The sequence below is a fragment of the Ciconia boyciana genome, chromosome 2 (assembly GCF_034638445.1).
Source record: "Ciconia boyciana chromosome 2, ASM3463844v1, whole genome shotgun sequence".
NCBI lineage: Eukaryota > Metazoa > Chordata > Aves > Ciconiiformes > Ciconiidae > Ciconia > Ciconia boyciana.
Window position 1 is genome coordinate 84118569 of NC_132935.1, and position 19254 is coordinate 84137822.

The following is a 19254-nucleotide window of genomic DNA, read 5'->3' on the forward strand; positions in this document are numbered from 1 at the left end:
TTGCAGATGACACCAAGCTGAGTGGTGCAGTTGACACGCCAGAAGGATGGGATGTCATCCAGAGCGACCTGGACAAGCTGGAGAAGTGGACCTGTGTGAACCTCATGAGGTTCAGCAAGGCCAAGTGCAGGGTCCTACACCTGGGTCGGGGCAATCCTCGGTTTCAATACAGGCTGGGGGATGATGTGATCGAGAGCAGCCCTGCAGAGAAGGACTTGGGGGTACTGATGGACGAAAAGCTGGACATGACCCAGCAATGTGCGCTCGCAGCCCAGAAGGCCAACCGTATCCTGGGCTGCATCCGAAGAAGCGTGGCCCGCAGGTCGAGGGAGGTGATTCTGCCCCTCTGCTCTGCTCTGCTCTGCTCTGGTGAGACCTCACCTGGAGTACTGCATCCAGCTCTGGAGCCCTCAGCAAAAGAAGGACATGGAGCTGTTGGAGCGGGTCCAGAGGAGGGCCACGAAAATGATCCAAGAGCTGGAGCACCTGTCCTATGAGGACAGGCTGAGAGAGTTGGGTTGTTCAGCCTGGAGAAGAGAAGGCTGCGAGGAGACCTTATAGCAGCCTTCCAGTACTTAAAGGGGACCTATAGGAAAGACGGGGACAGACTTTTTAGCAAGGCCTGTCGTGACAGGACAAGGAGTAATGGTTTTAAACTAAAGGAGGGCAGATTTAGACTGGATTTAAGAAAGAAATTTTTTACAATGAGGGTGGTGAGGCACTGGAACAGGTTGCCCAGAGAGGTAGTGGAGGCCCCATCCCTGGAAACATTCAAGGTCAGGTTGGACGGGGCTCTGAGCAACCTGATCTAATTAAAGATGTCCCTGCTCTTGCAGGGGGGATGGACTAGATGACCTGTAAAGGTCCCTTCCAATCCAAAGCATTCTATCATTCTATGATTCTATAGCATTTACAGACATAATTTCATGCAATGACTTAAGTGGAAACTGTATTTGCACCTTGTTTGGCACTGATATTTATTATCACTTTCATGAGACTGATGGTGACCTGAATTCTATGTACTGGCTTTACTGTTTCACTGCAATGGTGAGACAAAGTAGAAGTGCGTAGTAATGTTAATACATTCTTTAACACCCCTGGGGAGATGACAAAGGCTATTTTTCAAATTTAATGGGAACTAAGGTGATAAAGTTGTATTTGCAAATAAAGTTGTATTTGCAAATAAAGTTGTAATTGCAAAATTTGCAAATTTGTTTCTCGACCACCAATATTAGAAATTGGAAGAAACACCAGTACTAGAAAAGTTAGACTACTTTCTTGCAGAACTGTAGTACATTTAAAATGAATTATTCATCACCCTAATCACAAAAGACAAGGGGTGGGGGGGCAGGTGGGGCTGGAAAGCAAGGAGAAGCAGCTTCATTCAAAAGTCATAGTATCAGAGACTTCTATTTTACTTCATTGTCTCTGATCAGGGAAAGAAGGTTACATAGGTTCATTGAAAAATGCTGTTCAGAACCTAAGATAATCAGCTACTTTCTCAGTAATTAGTAGGTACTACCTCGACAGTATGACCATATCCACAAAGTCCCAGACTTAGGCTGGGCAGTGAATGAAGAACAGAGACTACCTTATCTAAATGCATGAGGGACACAACAGTGCAGGCACAACAATCTCACATTATAGAGAAGCAAATGCTGCACTAGTGTTTATGCAGAAGAGGAGATTAAGTATCAGTTTTTGCCTCCTTTCCCTCCTGTTCTTTCTCTTACTGTCATTATATTGGCATCAATTTTTATTTATATTCCACAACTTATAGCTGGGCACCACACATGTCAAAGATGACAGAATGTGGCTCAAAAAGTATTACAAATATATTAAGCTAATCATTTTCCGATTTCGTTTTTTGTCTTTCATTAAAGAATAAATGTGCAACTTCAATTCATCAACACATTCAAATACTGGGAAGCTACACAAGGCAGAAGCACACATTCACAGAAAGACATGAGTGTCTTCACAATGTCTATTTCTGTTAACATCAGTAGCATTACATCAGTTTTCACTGGCTGGTGGTTTGTTCTTGGCAATTTCACAGGGTCCTACTTACAAACTGACCTTCTTCACCAAGTCAAATGGAAACAAGAACTCAATATAGAATATGAAGAGACTCTGCAAAGGATTCTGGCTAATTTATTGCCCTAGCATACGTTCTATTGTCAGCTACTACCAGCTGATGTTTTTTTTCATCAGCATAATTTTCATCAGCATAATTTCACCAGCATAATTTTAGTTCTCTTTTGTGTGTATGCTTCTTCACTTTGACATTTATGACAAATGATCAGTTTTCATTTAACCTTACATTAAAATCTAAGACCTAACTTAAAGTTTTAAAAATAAACAGATCATAGTTTGATGATTGTACATGGAACACTTCAACCTCATTTGTTATGTTTGTTTTTTCCTTCAGTTATGCTCTCAAATGAGTCTATGTGAATACAAACATTAATAGACTGGCAGTGCCAGGAGCTGCCAGCCAAACTTCTTTCTTAGCAAGTCTTCATCATCAGAGGTGGTTCTGCCCCTATCTACCAGGTTTCAGAAGACTAGAAAACAATGTAGCATCACCCAATTATGTGCTGTGATTTTCTTTTCCCAAAGCATGGCAATCTGGGTATTTGCAGTTTTAATGACCATCATTTCAGGAAGTGCTGATTTCTTTATAAATCTGACTGAGCAGCAGTAAAGAACTCTGATTGCACCTATTTATAGAGAAAGAGTTGACTGAAATAACTGTGGCATCAGAGTTGGGGAGGAGATGTTTTTGTACCATTTTGGATTTTGTTTCCCCTTTCCCCACCTCCAAAGCCACAAATCTGCTTATTTCTTTGCCTTAGCTATCAGTTGCACTGCTAAAATAATACAAGACCAAAACCAGATTAGCATCCAAACACAACAGTTGCTCTACAAATGCACAGATAACATAGTTCCTTAACCAAAAAGTGTACGACTTCAAGACAGAAGAACAAACAAATAAACAAAAGGAAAAACATTACCTTTTTACTGAAGGTAAAAAATTAAACTTTCCAAACACCTAAGAACAGTTTGAAAGACTTACTGACATGTGTGCAGATGTATCCAATGCTATTCTGCCTGTACTGTGGATTAAATGGATCTGCTAAAAGGGAGGGCTTATTTGTTTGTGGACAGTGTCATTCCAATTTCAATTAAAGGTTTTTGGATCTAAATCATCTCCTGCCCAGCCAGCATAAAGAACAGACAGGGGTGTTCTCCCTTATCTGATTTCTTCAGTCTCACTGAAAGTTAATGACACTTTGTGTTTACACAGCATTAGCAAAATAGTTACTAGGCTCTTCTCTTACCCTTCTCAAGAAATTGCATTTTTGAAAATGGTTCAAATACCAAAATATTTAGTATTGATGTTTAGTTCCATGGTTTAGTTGTACCTATAGAAATGGAAATTAAAATCTCAGACATTGAAATAACTTTCTCACAAACAGAAAAAAATATTCTCAAAAGTATTTTCTGCAACCAGTATTTTGGGAGTTAGTCATAGCAACTCTGTCTGTGAGGAAAAAAATATATTCCCTATGGGAAAAGAAGACAAGGATTAAGGAGACATTCATATAGCTAAGTTTGTTTTTCTTAACAGGCACCTCCATTAATGCTAAGACTGGGGGTCGTATTTGTCAGAAGCAAGTCAGTCACAGGGAGACTTTTACTCCAGCACTGTAGCTCTAGGGCCAGGCTTCCTCAGAATACTAACAATGGGAAATACAGACAGCCTTAAACTCACCAGACATGACAGGCAATATGGATGGGTGGAAAGGGGAAAATGGATATACACATTGGGCTGAATACTGTGGCTATAAATCATTTCAACAGATAACAGACAGAGAGGCTTCAGAAGTGATGTACTTCAGTGGCACTTAATCCACTACCACAACATTATACATACAGCTTTCTGGCAACAGCTGCTGCTTAGCAACAACCCTGCTATCCCCTGCTCCCAAAGTAGAGGCATGATAGGAATATAGCTCAGAAAACAAGACTCCTTGTAGTTATAGCACAAGTATATTCTCAGCAGACCACACAAGGTTTAATTTACTTGAGTTTGTGTTTGAGCAAAAGAAAACATGTGCATGTGTGTAAATTCTCACACACACACCTACCTCTACGTAGCAGGAGGGGTATTACCATTTGGAAACCCATTTAGTCCTGCATCAGGTAATATGTGAACTGAAAGGAATCCAGTGTAAAAATTTACTGTCTTATAGTTCCCTTGGCTTCCCTCTTTGTCTGTCTTGAAGAGGACGTAATGTTTGCCTTTTTCTAGCCATCACAAACCTCCCCTCACTACTGTAACCTTTTAAGCAGCAGCAACCTCACATCAACCTTGGTGAGCTCTGTCAGCACCACATTTGCTCCCATAGGTGTATGTCCAATTTGCTCAAGTACTTCCTACCCCTTTCTTCCGCTGCTCTGGGGAGTGTTTCATTCCCACAGCCTCTGTTACAAGGTTCCGTGACCCAGCGGGACTCGAGTAAAAATGGAGGCAAAGAAATCATTCATCATCTCTCCCTTTTCCATTTCTTTCATCACTAGGTCCCTTGCCTCATGAGCAGAGAGTGCAGTTTTTTAGCTTTCTTTTTTTTGCCAATACATTGGACAATAAAATAAGTAAGGTAGCCAAGTCTGGCACTCAGTGGCTCTGAGGAATCTTATTAACGCTTACTGGGCTGTTAAGCACCAAATGGTCCTATGCTAACTAATGGACTCTTAGCAAAGTGTGATCTGGAACAACTAATGACAAAGGCAGAGCTATGTTATTTCTATTGTTCACCCATCCATTCCAGACCAGGAAAAGCAAACTGGACTTCTTGGTATGTAAAAGGAAAGGGTACTTGCATGTCACACTTCAAGACTTCATCCTTCTAAAAGGACCAGGAAGGATATTCTTCTGCCCATCATCTACATTTAAAACTGTCATGTGGACTTACTCAAATGGGTAGGGGAGGATTGGAGTAAGGAGTCCTCATCTGCTTATGAAGCACCAGGTGTTTGGCACAGCTGGACAAAGGAACACCAAATGACATGCAGGTGCTCTGATGTCTGCAGTAAGTCTGAGGCATAAGACTTTTAGTAATACCTCTCACACTGTCCCGCTCAAGGAGAACCTGATCAGTAGCTTTGGGGTCAGGTAAGAATTTTTCTCCAGCTTAAACCTAAATCAGCCTAATCCACAGAGATTTTTCACCTTTCACTGAAGGATCATGCTGGAGCTGCCCAGTATTTTTATTTCGGTCTGTCTCATTTAATCTATTTCTTGCTCTTGCTGACATTGGTGACATCTCTGTCTTTCCTCTGCTCCATCAGTGGTCAAAAGCACTTAGGCTTCTGAAATGCTCCAAAACAACCTAATGTGGCTTCATGCTAACCAGCTTCCTAGCATTGCTTCAGGTCGACAAAACACATCTCTAACACTGTAGGGTGAACACTGTAGGGTGTGTTTTTTTGTCATCAGCAGGGGGAAACATTCACAGCTGTTATATAGAATCATAGAATCATATAGAATGCTTTGGATTGGAAGGGACCTTTACAGGTCATCTAGTCCATCCCCCCTGCAAGAGCAGGGACATCTTTAATTAGATCAGGTTGCTCAGAGCCCCATCCAACCTGACCTTGAATGTTTCCAGGGATGGGGCCTCCACTACCTCTCTGGGCAACCTGTTCCAGTGCCTCACCACCCTCATTGTAAAAAATTTCTTTCTTAAATCCAGTCTAAATCTGCCCTCCTTTAGTTTAAAACCATTACTCCTTGTCCTGTCACGACAGGCCTTGCTAAAAAGTCTGTCCCCGTCTTTCCTATAGGTCCCCTTTAAGTACTGGAAGGCTGCTATAAGGTCTCCTCGCAGCCTTCTCTTCTCCAGGCTGAACAACCCAACTCTCTCAGCCTGTCCTCATAGGACAGGTGCTCCAGCTCTTGGATCATTTTCGTGGCCCTCCTCTGGACCCGCTCCAACAGCTCCATGTCCTTCTTTTGCTGAGGGCTCCAGAGCTGGATGCAGTACTCCAGGTGAGGTCTCACCAGAGCAGAGCAGAGCAGAGCAGAGGGGCAGAATCACCTCCCTCAACCTGCGGGCCACGCTTCTTCGGATGCAGCCCAGGATACGGTTGGCCTTCTGGGCTGCGAGCGCACATTGCTGGGTCATGTCCAGCTTTTCGTCCATCAGTACCCCCAAGTCCTTCTCTGCAGGGCTGCTCTCGATCACATCATCCCCCAGCCTGTATTGAAACCGAGGATTGCCCCGACCCAGGTGTAGGACCCTGCACTTGGCCTTGCTGAACCTCATGAGGTTCACACAGGTCCACTTCTCCAGCTTGTCCAGGTCGCTCTGGATGACATCCCGTCCTTCTGGCGTGTCAACTGCACCACTCAGCTTGGTGTCATCTGCAAACTTGCTGAGGGTGCACTTGATATCACTGTCAATGTCATTGATGAAAATATTGAACAGCACTGGACCCAGTACAGACCCCTGAGGGACACCACTCGTCACTGATCTCCACATGGACATTGAGCTGTTGACTGCTACCCTCTGGATGCAACCATCCAACCAATTCCTCATCCACTGAACAGTCCACCCATCAAATCCATCTCTCTCCAATTTAGAGAGAAGGATGTTGTGGGGGACCGTGTCAAAGGCTTTACAGAAGTCCAGATAGATGACATCCATTGCTTTTCCCCCTTGTCCACTGATGTGGTAACTCCCTCGTAGAAAGCCACTAGGTTGGTCAGGCAGGCCTTGCCCTTGGTGAAGCCATGCTGGCTGTCTCGAATCACCTCCCTGTCGTCCATGTGCTCTAGCATAGCTTCTAGGAGGATCTGTTCCATGATCTTCCCAGGCACAGAGGTGAGGCTGACAGGTCGGTAGTTCCCAGGGTCATGCTTTCTACCCTTTTTAAAGATGGGCACAATGTTTCCCTTTTTCCAGTCACCCAGGGCTTCACCTGACTGACATGACTTTTCAAATATCATGGAGAGTGGCTTGGCAACTACATCAGCCAATTCCCTCAGGACTCTGGGATGCAATCTCATCAGGTCCCATAGACTTATATATGTTCAAGGTTATTCAGGGGGTCATGAACCTGATCTTCCCTTACAGTGGGAGGCGCTTTTCCCCCCTGGTCCCCAACATGTTGTCCATTGACTTGGGAGGGGTGAGGAGAGCGGTTGCCAGTGAATACTGAGGCAAAAAAGTTGTTGAGTACCTCAGCCTTCTCGTCATCTTTTCATACTAGGTCACCATTCTTGTTCATCAGTGGAGGTATGCTTTCTTTAACTTTCATTTTCTGGTCGATATACCTGTAGAATCCCTTCTTGTTATTTTTTGCGTCCCTTGCCACGTTCAGCTCCAGCTGCGCCTTGGATTCCTGACCCCATCCCTACACAACTGGGCAGTGTCCCTCTACTCTTCCCAGGTTACTTGTCCCTGCTTCCACTGCCTGTGCAGTTGCCTCTTGCTCTTTATTTTGACCAGCATGTCTTGACTCAACCAATGCCAGTCTCTTCCCTTCCTTGCCTGATTTCCTACATCTTGGGACTGCGAACTTTATGGAAAGCATCCTTAAAGCTTTCCAGCAGCTCTGTTCTGCTCCCTTGTCCCTGAGGACCTTTTCCCAGGGGGTCATACTGACTAACTCCTTGAAGAGCTGGAAGTTTGCTTTCCTAAAATTCAGGGTCCTGACTATACTCCTCACCTGTCCCATATCCCTCAGGACTGTGAACTCCACCAATGTGTGATCACTGCAGCCTAGGCTGCTTCCAATCTTTACATCACCAATTAGCTCACTTGCATTGGTGACCATCAGGTCCCGTATCACATCCCTTCAGGTAGGGGTGAGTGCAATATTACCTGGCTTAAGAAGTTATCCTCAGTGCACTCCAGGAGTCTCCTGGATTGCCTACAGCTCGCTGTGCTACTTTTCCAGCAGATGTCGGGGTGGTTGAAGTCCCCCAGTAGGACAAGAGCTTGCGAGCATGAAGCCTCCTGTAGCTGGAGGAAGAAGGCTTCATCAGTAGGCTCTCCTTGATCGGGCAGCCTGTAGTAGACACCAACCACAAGGTTCCCTTTGTTGCCTCAGTCTCCAATTCTTACCCATAAGCTTTCGACCTGCTCATGGCTATTCTTCAGGGACAGCTCTTCACACTCTATCCATTTCTTGATATAGAGGGCAACACCTCTGCCCCTCCTTCCCCGCGTGTCCCTTCTGAATAGCCTGTAGCCATCGATAGCCTCACTCCAGACATGGGATTCATCCCACCATGTTTCAGTAATGGCAACCAGGTCATAGCTTTCTAGCAGCACGGTAGCTTCCAGCTGCTCGTGTTTGTTGCCTGTGCTGCGTGCATTTGTGTAGAAACACTTCATCTGGGCTGTCGGCCATGTCACCTTCCTAGTGGAACACCCCTTGTTTACCTTAAGGTGTTCCACGGAAGTTTCCCTTAAGGTGTTCCACGGAAGATGGCTGCCTGATCAAGTGAAGGATGTTGATAAAGCATTCTTCCTTCAACTACAGAAAGCATCATGCTCACAGGTTCTGATCCTTCTGGAGGACTTCAGTCACCCTGATATCTGCTGGAAAAGCAACACAGCAAGCTGTAGGCAGTCCAGGAGGCTCTTGGAGTGTGTCAAGGATAATTTCTTAATCCAGGTGATAGACAGACTAACCAGAGGAGAAGCATTACTGGACCTGTTGCTTACCAACACAAATGAATTAGAGATGTCAGAGTGGTGGCATCCTGGGCTGCAGTGATCAAGCCCTTGTGGAATTCACAACTTCAAGGGATATGGGCCAGGAGAAGAGTAAAGTCAAGATGCTGAATATTATGAGAGAGAACTTCTGTTGTTTTAAGCATTAGTGGATGGGACCCCCTGGGAAACAGCCCTCAGGGATAAAGGAACAGAACAGAGCTGGCAGTTTTTTAAGGACATTGTTCTTAGAGCACAAGAGCTTTCAATTCACATGTGTAAGAAATCAGGTAAGGAAGGCAGGAGATGAACACAGCTGAGTAAGGACCTTCTGGTCAAACTGAAGTGTAAGAAGGAAATGCATAGGGAGTAGAACCATGCACATATATCCTGGGAATAATATAGGGATGCTGCTTGGATATGTAGGGATGGGATCAGGAAAGCTAAAGAACAGTTGGAGCTGAATTTGGCAAGGAATGTGAAAAATAATGGGAAGGGCTTCTACAGGTAGAAGGAGAGAAGGGCTTCTACAGGTAGAAGGAAGACAGAAAAGGAAGACAAATGAAATCGTATACCACCAATAAATATGACAGGATGACTAGTGGTAACTGACATGGAGAAGGCTGAACTACTCAACAGTTTTTTGCCTCAGTTTTCACTGGCAATCACTCTTCCCACACCTCTCAAGTCCTTGAACCTCAATCCAGGGACGGAGGGCATGAAGTCACTCCCATTGTAAGAGAAGATCAGGTTCATGACCACCTGAGGAACCTGAAGATACACAAGACCATGGGACCCAATGAGATGCATCCCAGGGTCCTGAGAGAATTGGCAGATGTAGTTGCCAAGCCACACTCCATCATATCTGAAAAGTCATGGCAGTCAGGTGAAGTCCCCAGTGACTGGAGAAAAGGGAATATCATACCCATTTTTAAAAAGGGTAATAAGGAGGACCCTGGGAACTGCCAGGGGGGATACCGACCAGTCAGGCTCACCTCCATACCCGGTAACATCATGGAACAGATCATCATGGATACATGTTGAAACATATGGAACACAGGGACGTGATTAGAGACAGCCAGGATGGCTTCACCAAGGGAAAATCATGCCAGACTAACGTAGTGGCCTTCTACAATGGAGTGACTGCATCAGTGGACAAGGGAAGAGCTACAGATGTCATCTACTTGAACTTCTATAAGGCTGCTGGTACAGTCCCACACAACATTCTTGCTGTTCAATTGGAGAGATATGGGTTTGATGGAAAGGCTGTTAGATGGATAAGGAATTGGCTGGATGGCTGCATCCAAAGGGTTACAGTCAATGTCTCAATGTCCAAGTGGAAACCAATAACGAGTGGTGTCCCTCAAGGGTCTGTACTGGGACCAGTACTATTTAATATCTTCATCAATGACATGAATAGTGGGATTGAATGCACCCTCAGCAAGTTTGCAGATGACACCAAGCTGAGTGGTGCAGTTTATTCACTTGAGGGAAGGGATGCCATCCAGAGGGACCTTGACAGGCTTGATAAGTGGGCCCATGTGAATGTCATGAAGTCCAACAAGGCCAATTTCAAGGTCCTCAACCTGGGTTGGACAATCCCCGATACCTATACAGACTGGGGGATGAATGGATTGAGAGCTGCCCTGCAGAGAAGGACCTGGGGGTACTGGTAGATGAAAAATTAGGTAGGAGCTGGCAATCTGTGCTTGCAGCCCAGCAAGCCAACCGTATGCTGGGCTGCATAAAAAGAAGTGTGGCCAGCAGGTTGAGGGACTTGATTCTTCCCCTCTACTCTGCTTTCATGAGACCCCACCTGGAGTGCTGGATCCATCTCTGGGGTCTCCAGTGCAATAAAGACATGGACCTGTTAGAGTGGAGCCAGAGGACAGCCATAAAAATGATTGGAGGGCTGGAACTCGTCTCTTATGAAAAAAGGCAAGAGACTTGGCATTGTTTAGCCTCGAGAAGAGAAGGGTCCAGGGACACCTTATTGTGGTCTTTCAAATACTTAAAGAGGGCTTATAAGAAAGATGGAGAGGGACTTTTTACCAAGGCCTATAGTGATAGTACAAGGGGCAACAGTTATAAAATGAAAGACGGTAGATTTAGATTGAATATAAGGAATAGATTTTTTACGATGAGGGTGGTGAGACACTAGAACAAGTTGTCTAGTGTGTTGATTTTGGCTGGGATAGAGTTAATTTTCCTTATATTAGCTAGTAGGGGGCTATGTTTTGGATTTGTGCTGAAAACAGTGTTGATAACACAGGGATGTTTTCATTATTGCTGAGCAGTGCTTACACAGAGTCAAGGCCTTTTCTGCTTCTCACACCACCCCACCAGCGAGTAGGCTGGGGGTGCACAGGAAGTGGGGAGGGGACACAGCTGGGACAGTTGACCCCGACTGCCCAAAGGGATATCCCATACCATATGATGTCATGCTCAGTATATAAAGCTGGGGAAAAAGAAGGAAAGGGGGAACATTAGGAGTGATTTCATTTGTCTTTCCAGGTAACCGTTACACATGATGGAGCCCTGCTTTCCTGGAGATGGTTGAACACCTGCCTGCTGATGGGAAGTAGTGAATGAATTCCTTGTTTTGCTTGGCTTGCATGCATGACTTTTGCTTTCCCTATTAAACTGTCTTTATCTCAACTCTCGAGTTTTCTCACTTTTCCTCTTCCGATTCTCTCCCCCATCCCACTGCAGGAGGAGTGAGCAAGTGGCTGTGTGGTGCTTAGTTGCCAGCTGGGGTTAAACCATGACAGTCCTTTTTGGCATCCAATGTGGGGCTCGAAGGGTTCGAGATAAGGACAGGTTTGACTGGAATATGCTAGATTGAATTTATAGCTGTTATTGCTGTTTAGCTATTAACTGGCAGGCTCCTGTGCTTGCCATGGGGCTTGCTTGCCTTACTGTATATTAGAGTCTAGTGCTCGTTAGTGGCTGCTTTTTGATTTCGCTGCTTGCTGTATTGCTGTAGTGCTTATCATCTTACTCTGCTGTGCCTGGGAACATTTTGATAACAGCAATGGCCATGCATCTGGGCTGCCATATGGCCAGGGCATTGCTGTTGTTTCTGTGCTGCTGTACTGGGCACGCTGAAACTCCAGTGTGAACTCAAGTCGAAGGGGTTGCGAACTGTAGATGAGTCCACACAGGAGCAGGACACCCAAAGTATCTGTGGCCGTGCATAAGTCCACATCAGAGCAAGTGTCTGTGGCCATGGTTAGGTCTGTGCCGCAGCAGGTATACCTCTGAAGGGATTGTGGACCAAGGATAAGTCCACACTGGAGAAGGTACCCCTCAAAGCATCTGTGGCTGTGGATAAGCCCATGCTGCAGCAGGTACACCTTGAAGCATCAGTGGCTGTGCATGAGGTCATACTGGAGCACCTCAAAGCATGTGGCAATGGATAAGCCCTCGACAGAGCAGGTACACCCCTGGAGGGACTGCAGCTATGGGAAGGCCACGTTGGAGCAGGTTGACTCCTGAATGTACTGTGGCTGTGAGTAAGGCCACGCTGGAGCAGGTATATCTCTGAAGGCATTGCGGCCCATGGAGAAGGCCATGCCGGAACAGGAGCACCTCAAAGTGACTGTGGCTGTGGGTAAATCTATGATGCTGCAGGTATACTCCTGAAGAGACTGTGGCTCATAGATAAGGCTCCACTTGGAGCAGATACATCCCTAAAGGACTGCATTCTGTGGATAAGTCCAAGCTGGAGCAGGGGCAAGGGGAGAAGTTAATTGCAATGTTTAACCCTATAACCTGGCCCAAAGGGACCAGGGGTGGAGACTGTAATGGATATACCTTTAAACTGTTGTAACCCATGATTTGAGTTGCATGTTATGGGAATTACTATAGCAGGAACCAGTGGAGGATAAGTCTTACAAGAAGCAGTGCAAGTGCAGCAGTGACCCAACCTGAGCTGGCATTGGTGCCCAGTAACTCCATGCAACACACCACCACCTCTCCTGCCCTGAGTGATGATCATAACAGATGGAGCCCAAAGTTGAAGGGAATGAGACACAGACTCTGGTGCTGGGATAAATCAAAGACCCTTTATTGAACTATTACATGGCTTATATACTTTCTAATTGTTTGTACATGCGCTACTGAATTAACTCTTATTGGTTTATATGTCTTGTCCACGCGTCCTTCATGCGTTCCTTCAACTAATATAATTGGCTATATTTTTGCAACTTTGCAGCTCCTTTCTTCACAACAAAAAATCACGCGCTCGCCTATCTCTCTCCAGTCCCATCCACTCCTACTCCTGACACACAGCCTCCTTCCCTCAGGCATAACCCAAACTCTCAGTACTTCAATCTTGTTAACCCTTTCACTTCTGCTATGCCTAGTTCCTCTTCAATTCCCCCTTTTTGTTTTTCAACAACATATATTTTTTACACCATTTTCTGCAGCATTCCTTGGACACGTGACAATAAACAGGGTAAAAGCAGCAAGATACATAAAAATATACCAATAACCAATAACCCAGTTTTTAATAATGATTTAAGCCACCCACTTATCTCAATCCGCAAAGCAGGCGCTAACATTACTGGTGGTAGAATTACATTTATCTGCAGTTAGCACTCCACTTGCTTCTTTTTGTATTAACCCTACCTCATCTATAGGCAATCCTACAAGACATGTATGGAATGGTTGTTCCGGTTGTTCCCTAGATACACAAAAAGCAGTTTGATTCAGCGTTCGCGCTAAAGACACCCATTCTATCAAAAGCAAAGGATCATTATTAGTTGCTCTGTAACTTTTATCACGCAGCATTTCATTGATTTATAGTTATCTTGTTGTTCCTTCTTTTGCATTCTTTTGTTCTCTTTTTTCCTCTTGGTCCCTCGCCCACAACCTTAGTTCAGAGATGTATTTATTAAGTCAAGGTCATCGGCGTACTGATCTCCTATATTTCCCCTTTTGTTTGTTTGTTTGTTTCTATGAGCCAGACTGATTGCATCGATTTACTTATCATTTTCTGCAAGCATTGCAACAATTTTTTTTTTCTCTCTTTCTTTTTTTTTTTTTTTTTTTGTGTGTTAGCAAGATAAGGCATCCTAGGCTACAAAGCCCTCCAGCTATATGAGAAGGGATACCTTGCCATGCTCTATAGCCACAAATAAAAAAAATTCCTGCCCTATCCTGTTGGCGAGCGTTACCCATATGTTGTTTCGGGGTTGGACGGAGACCCATGGCTCGCTGAATCCGATGATGATGCTTCTAACCAAGGTCGAACTGCTCGTGCTGGTACCCATCGGGGCCCTTGACCTGTGGAGACACAAGTGTATCCTCGACCCCAGGTTATTAGTTGATACGGTCCCTCCCAGCACCCTGTATTTAGATTTTTCATCATTACCATTGCTTTCTCCCGCAATATTGGTGTTAACCCTGATTCCATTGCCTTATAATGCTTAACTATAGGTGGAATATCTTCATGTTGAAAAGGTAACGATAGATGGTTCATTACATACAGAGCTTTCCCCAACCTGTTTTGCGGCGATTCCTGAGCTTCCCCCTTTTTTTGTTTTTGTAAAAGATTTTTCAAGGTGCAGTGTGTGCGCTCTATAATAGCTTGTCCTGTGGGGGAATGGGGTATGCCTGTCTTATGGTTGATGCCCCATGTGTGGAAAAACCTATGCGTCACGTGACTAACGTATGCAGGGCCATTGTCTGTTTTTATCTCCCTCGGAATACCGAGCGCCGCAAAAGCAGCACAGAAGTGGCCTTGGATATGTCGACTGTTTTCGCCCGTCATTGCGGTACCCCGTACCACATGGGAGTAGGTATCGATGGACACGTGAACATATTTATGTCGACCAAACTCAGGTATATGTGTCACATCAGTCTGCCAGAGTTGAAGAGAAAAAAAACCTCTAGGGTTTGTCATAAAAGATGGTCCAGATGGTTGTTGTTGACAGTCTGGGCACGTTTGAACTATGAATTTTGCATTCCCCACAGATATCGCGAATTGCTTTGCTAAAACTTTGGCAGATTGGTGGAAAAATTGGTGTGACAACTGAGCTTGGGTAAGTGTGTGTGGTACAGGAGTGTGTAATGCCATATTTGTTAGGTAGTCAGCTTGTGCATTTCCTTCTGTCAAAAACCCTGGTAAGTTTGTGTGGCTTCTAATGTGAATCACAGAATAGGGATGTCTTCTCTGCTCTATTAAAAATAATAATTCCTTAAATTTCAAAAACAGAGCTTCTTTTGGTATATGTTTTAACTGCACTCTTTCAATGCGCTGGACTACTCCTACAGCATACTGCGAGTCTGATACAATATTTAAAGGAGTCAAAGGCCATTTTTTAAAGGCCATAGTAATGGTGTGCAACTCAACTAACTGAGGTGAACCCTCAATTTGTTCTATTTGATGTTGCCATTGATCTTTTTCTTTCCATGTAATTACCGCTTTTCCTGTCTTCCCTGACCCATCAGTAAATACTGTGGTGCCCGTAACAGGTTGCCACTGATATAGTGTCTTATTTTCGATTTTTACATTATTATAAAAGGTAAACATTTTATGAGGGGGGTGATGAGTATCCATTTGCCCATCAAACCCTGCTAAAGCCATTTGAAGTTCCAGGCTATTTTGTAAACACCAATTTAGGTAATTTTTTACAACCAGAAGGATAATAAGTCCAGGTTCTTCCCCAGTCATTTCAACAATTCGTTCTCTGCCTCTTTTGATTAGGGCAGCAAACAGCTCAATACGAGTAACAAGAGTCTTTGTAGGTTGATATGGCAAAAACACCCATTCTAACACTATAAGGGGGTCTCTTTCCTGGGTCTCCCATTGTCCAATAATTGCTAAAGGTTGTTGTTCTTGATTACAAATGTATAACTGCACAGGTAGATTTTCAGCTCGTCGGTGACATTGCTGCAGGGAGAGTCTTTCATTCACTGTTCTTAGTGCATCTTTCGCCGCTGTGGTCCATTGTCATGGAGCATTAAGATCAGTGTTCCCTTTTAATAACTCGAACAACGGTGCTAATGTTTCATTGTCGGTCGCTCATCAATGGCCGCTACCAAAAATTTTCGGGGCAATTCAGGGTAAAGCCGCCTTGTGCCATCACGTCTCTCCCCAATAGACTCATGGGTAAATTAGCTACGTACGGGCGTACAGTGAATGTGGATCCTTCTTGAGTTTTAATACTAAGCGAGTTAATACTTTGAAAGGTATGTGAAGTGCCACCAACGCCAACTAATCCTTCTGTGGGGGTGGCCAGTGGCCAACTGCACAGCCAGTCTTTCAAGGCTAGCACGGTAACATCTGCCCCTGTGTCTATGAGAACCGGCAGTTGAATACAAGCAGGGCTTGTGTGGGGATTATACAGCGTAACAGTAAGCATAGGCCTAGTGGCGGCAATCTGCGTGGCCCAAAAAATTGCAGGAGGACCGGTTGATCCAAACCCTGCATCACATCATTCGCAGTTCTCAGCCTGTGGAACTATGGCCTTAAACAGGATGAGCTGGGCAATTCTAGTTTTTCTGGGTATAAACACTGGAGGAGAGGGGGTCCAGACCATGGCTTGAATCTGTCCTTTAAAATCTGCATCAATAACTCCTGGCAAAACAAACAGTCCCGTCAAGGTGGTACTAGATCTGCCCAACAAAAGTGCGCTATACCCTTGCCCTAAGGGCCCCTTTACATTCAGTGGAATCTTTTGAACATGGGGTCCCCAAAGGGTAAAATCCGTTACTGTGGCAACATCCAGTCCGGCGCTCCCTCTGGTCTTGGCGGAGAGGGTGTCCATGGTGACGACGTCTGTGGCGTTGTTGTCGCTGCAGCCGGTGTCGAACTTCCGTCCATCATCGCCTTTGGGCGGAAGTCCGGCGTGGACTGCCCTTCTGGCCCGAGGGGTGGCGGAACTTGTGTCATCGCGCGTTTCCGCCCCGCGCTCCGCTTCCCGTTTCCCTGCCACATTGGCAGAGGTTGTCCTTCTGCATTGTATTGTGAACGACACTGGCTGGCCCAGTGCCATCCCTTTCCGCATCGTGGACATAAGGTAGGAGGATTAGAACCAGCGCCCCGGCCAACAGCTGACCCTCGCTGTGGGCAGTTAGCAGCTAGATGCCCTACGGCATGGCACCAATAACATTGCTTATCTGCAACGGCACCCCGCCCGATACTGAGGGCAGCGGCAAACGCCCCGGCCAACGCAGCAGTGTGATGTTCAATAGATCCAACTCGATTGCACACTTCGATCATCTGTACTAACGCAGAGTTAACAGGCAGTGTGTGCAATAACTTTTTGCAGTCCGTATTTGCATTTTCCACTACCAGTTTCAGCATTAGGGCTTCCTTCGCCTCACGATTCTCAATTTGTTTTTCTAGCGCATCCCTCAGTCTATCAATGAATTGCATATACGGTTCTTGGAGCCCCTGTCGTATACTAGTAAACGATTGTTCTGGCTTTCCAACTTTGGGCAACCACAGCATAGCCTGGAAAGCTAATGCCGCGGACTGTTGGAGAACATTTGGATCCAATCTAGCTTGCAATTGAGGATCCAGCAAAGGATCGGTGCCCATCAACTGGGGAATTCCCGCCCCGGCAAGGGGATTGCCATCTTGCTGCCCAAGATTACTCAGGGCTGCCACCTCTCAGGATTCTTTCCATTTTTGCTCCCAAAACAATCGCTGGGCTGGGGTTAAAATCATTGCGGCCACTTGCTGCGAGTCAAACGGGGTTAGCAAATATCCTGTCATAACATTCTCTAACAATGACTGAGTGAATGGCGGGTTTAAGCTGTACACAGTGACAGTCTTTCTCAATTCCTTAATTAGTTCCCACTGGAAGGGGGTCCACTCATTTGGCCCATTGTCTTGTACGCTCACTGGAAACACAAACCCCGCAGCTTCCCCATCCTTCAGTGCCTCCCTACGGAGTCGCTCCCACCGATCTCGGGGGTCGAAAGCCTGTTCTGCTATTGGCATGGGTTGTGCTTCTGATGCATGTATCGGATGCGTGGGGGGGGGGGGGCGGCTTCAACGGGGGGAGGGCGGGAGGGGGTGGCTCCCCAAGTCTATAAGAACGTCTTTTTCCTGGGGCTTGCTCGCGATCGGTTCACTGTCCCCTGCTTGTGCCGCCTGAGCGACTGCATTCTCCACTTTCTTTTCTGCTTGTCATGATCGCAGGGTCTCAGTTACTAAACGCCAGGTGGTCATAACTTCAGCGGCGGTGGTGTCCCCCCTGGACGCTGCCTCCCAAATCTTCTCCCCCGCCTGTTCCCACGTTTTCACATCAAACACCGCAGATACTGTAGAAGGAGCCCCTTGCTTTTGCAAAAACTTCAGTAATAACTTTATCTTATAGGGATCATAGTTCACACCTCTTCTTAATAGGAGCTGCATTAATAACTTCACTATGGCCTCTTCCTCGGCTGATATATTAGCTCCCATGATCACTGCCCAGCCGCTCACCTGTTTCTTAAGGTGATGTCCCGGGATTAAAGCCGCAGTCCTGCCGCCGGCTTGATTCGTTCAGCTGGGGTTCCCTCCAGATGCCACTTGCAGCGCTGCTACCTCCGAATGTCGGGGTCACTATTTGAAGGGAATGAGACACGGACTCCGGTGCTGGGATAAGTCGAAGACCCTTTATTGAACTATTACATGGCTTATATACTTTCTAATTGTTTGTACATGCGCTACTGAAAGAACTCTTATTGGTTTATATATCTTGTCCACGCATCCTTCATGCGTTCCTTCAACTAATACACAAAGTCATGGACTAAATGAACTCACTGGACATTTTGTGGACATTTGTGGACATTTTATGGGCATTTTATGGACATTTTACAGGGGTGGTCCATAGATTCAGGGAATGATATCTGTGTATTATATCAAAGGATAGGAAGGGTGGTCGTTGTTAATGAGGTTGTATTGAATAGTGTGGTGCCTGAGCATGATGTAAATGGCATGAATAAGGGCTGGAGAATGTGCTGGTTTTGGCTGCACTAGAGTTAATTTTCTTCATGGTAGCTGGTATGGGGCTATGTTTTGAATTTGTGGATGGGAATTTACCGATGGGAAGTAGTGAATGAATACCTTGTTTTGCTTTGCTTGTGTGCGCAGCTTTTGCTTTGCCTATTAAACTGTCTTTATCTCAACCCACGAGTTTTCTCACTTTTACTCTACCGATTTTCTCGCCCATCCTGCCAGGGCGCAAGTGAGCGAGTGGCTGTGTGGTGCTTAGTTGCTGGCTGGGGTTAAACCACGACTTCTAGAGAAGTTGTGGATGCCCCGTCTTTGGAAGTGTTCAAGGTCAGGTTGGATGGATCTTTAAGCAACCTAATCTAGTGAAGATGTCCCGGCCCATGGCAGGGAGGTTGGAACTGGATGACCTTGAGAGGTCCCCTCCGACCCAAACAATTCTATGGTTTTATGAGTTTATGATTTTAAATAACTGGCAACTAAGCATTTGAGCAGATATTGAATAACATTGCCAAGGTGCCAGCATTTTCATTTCTGCAAAGTCATACCACCATTCCCTGAATGCTGGAAGAG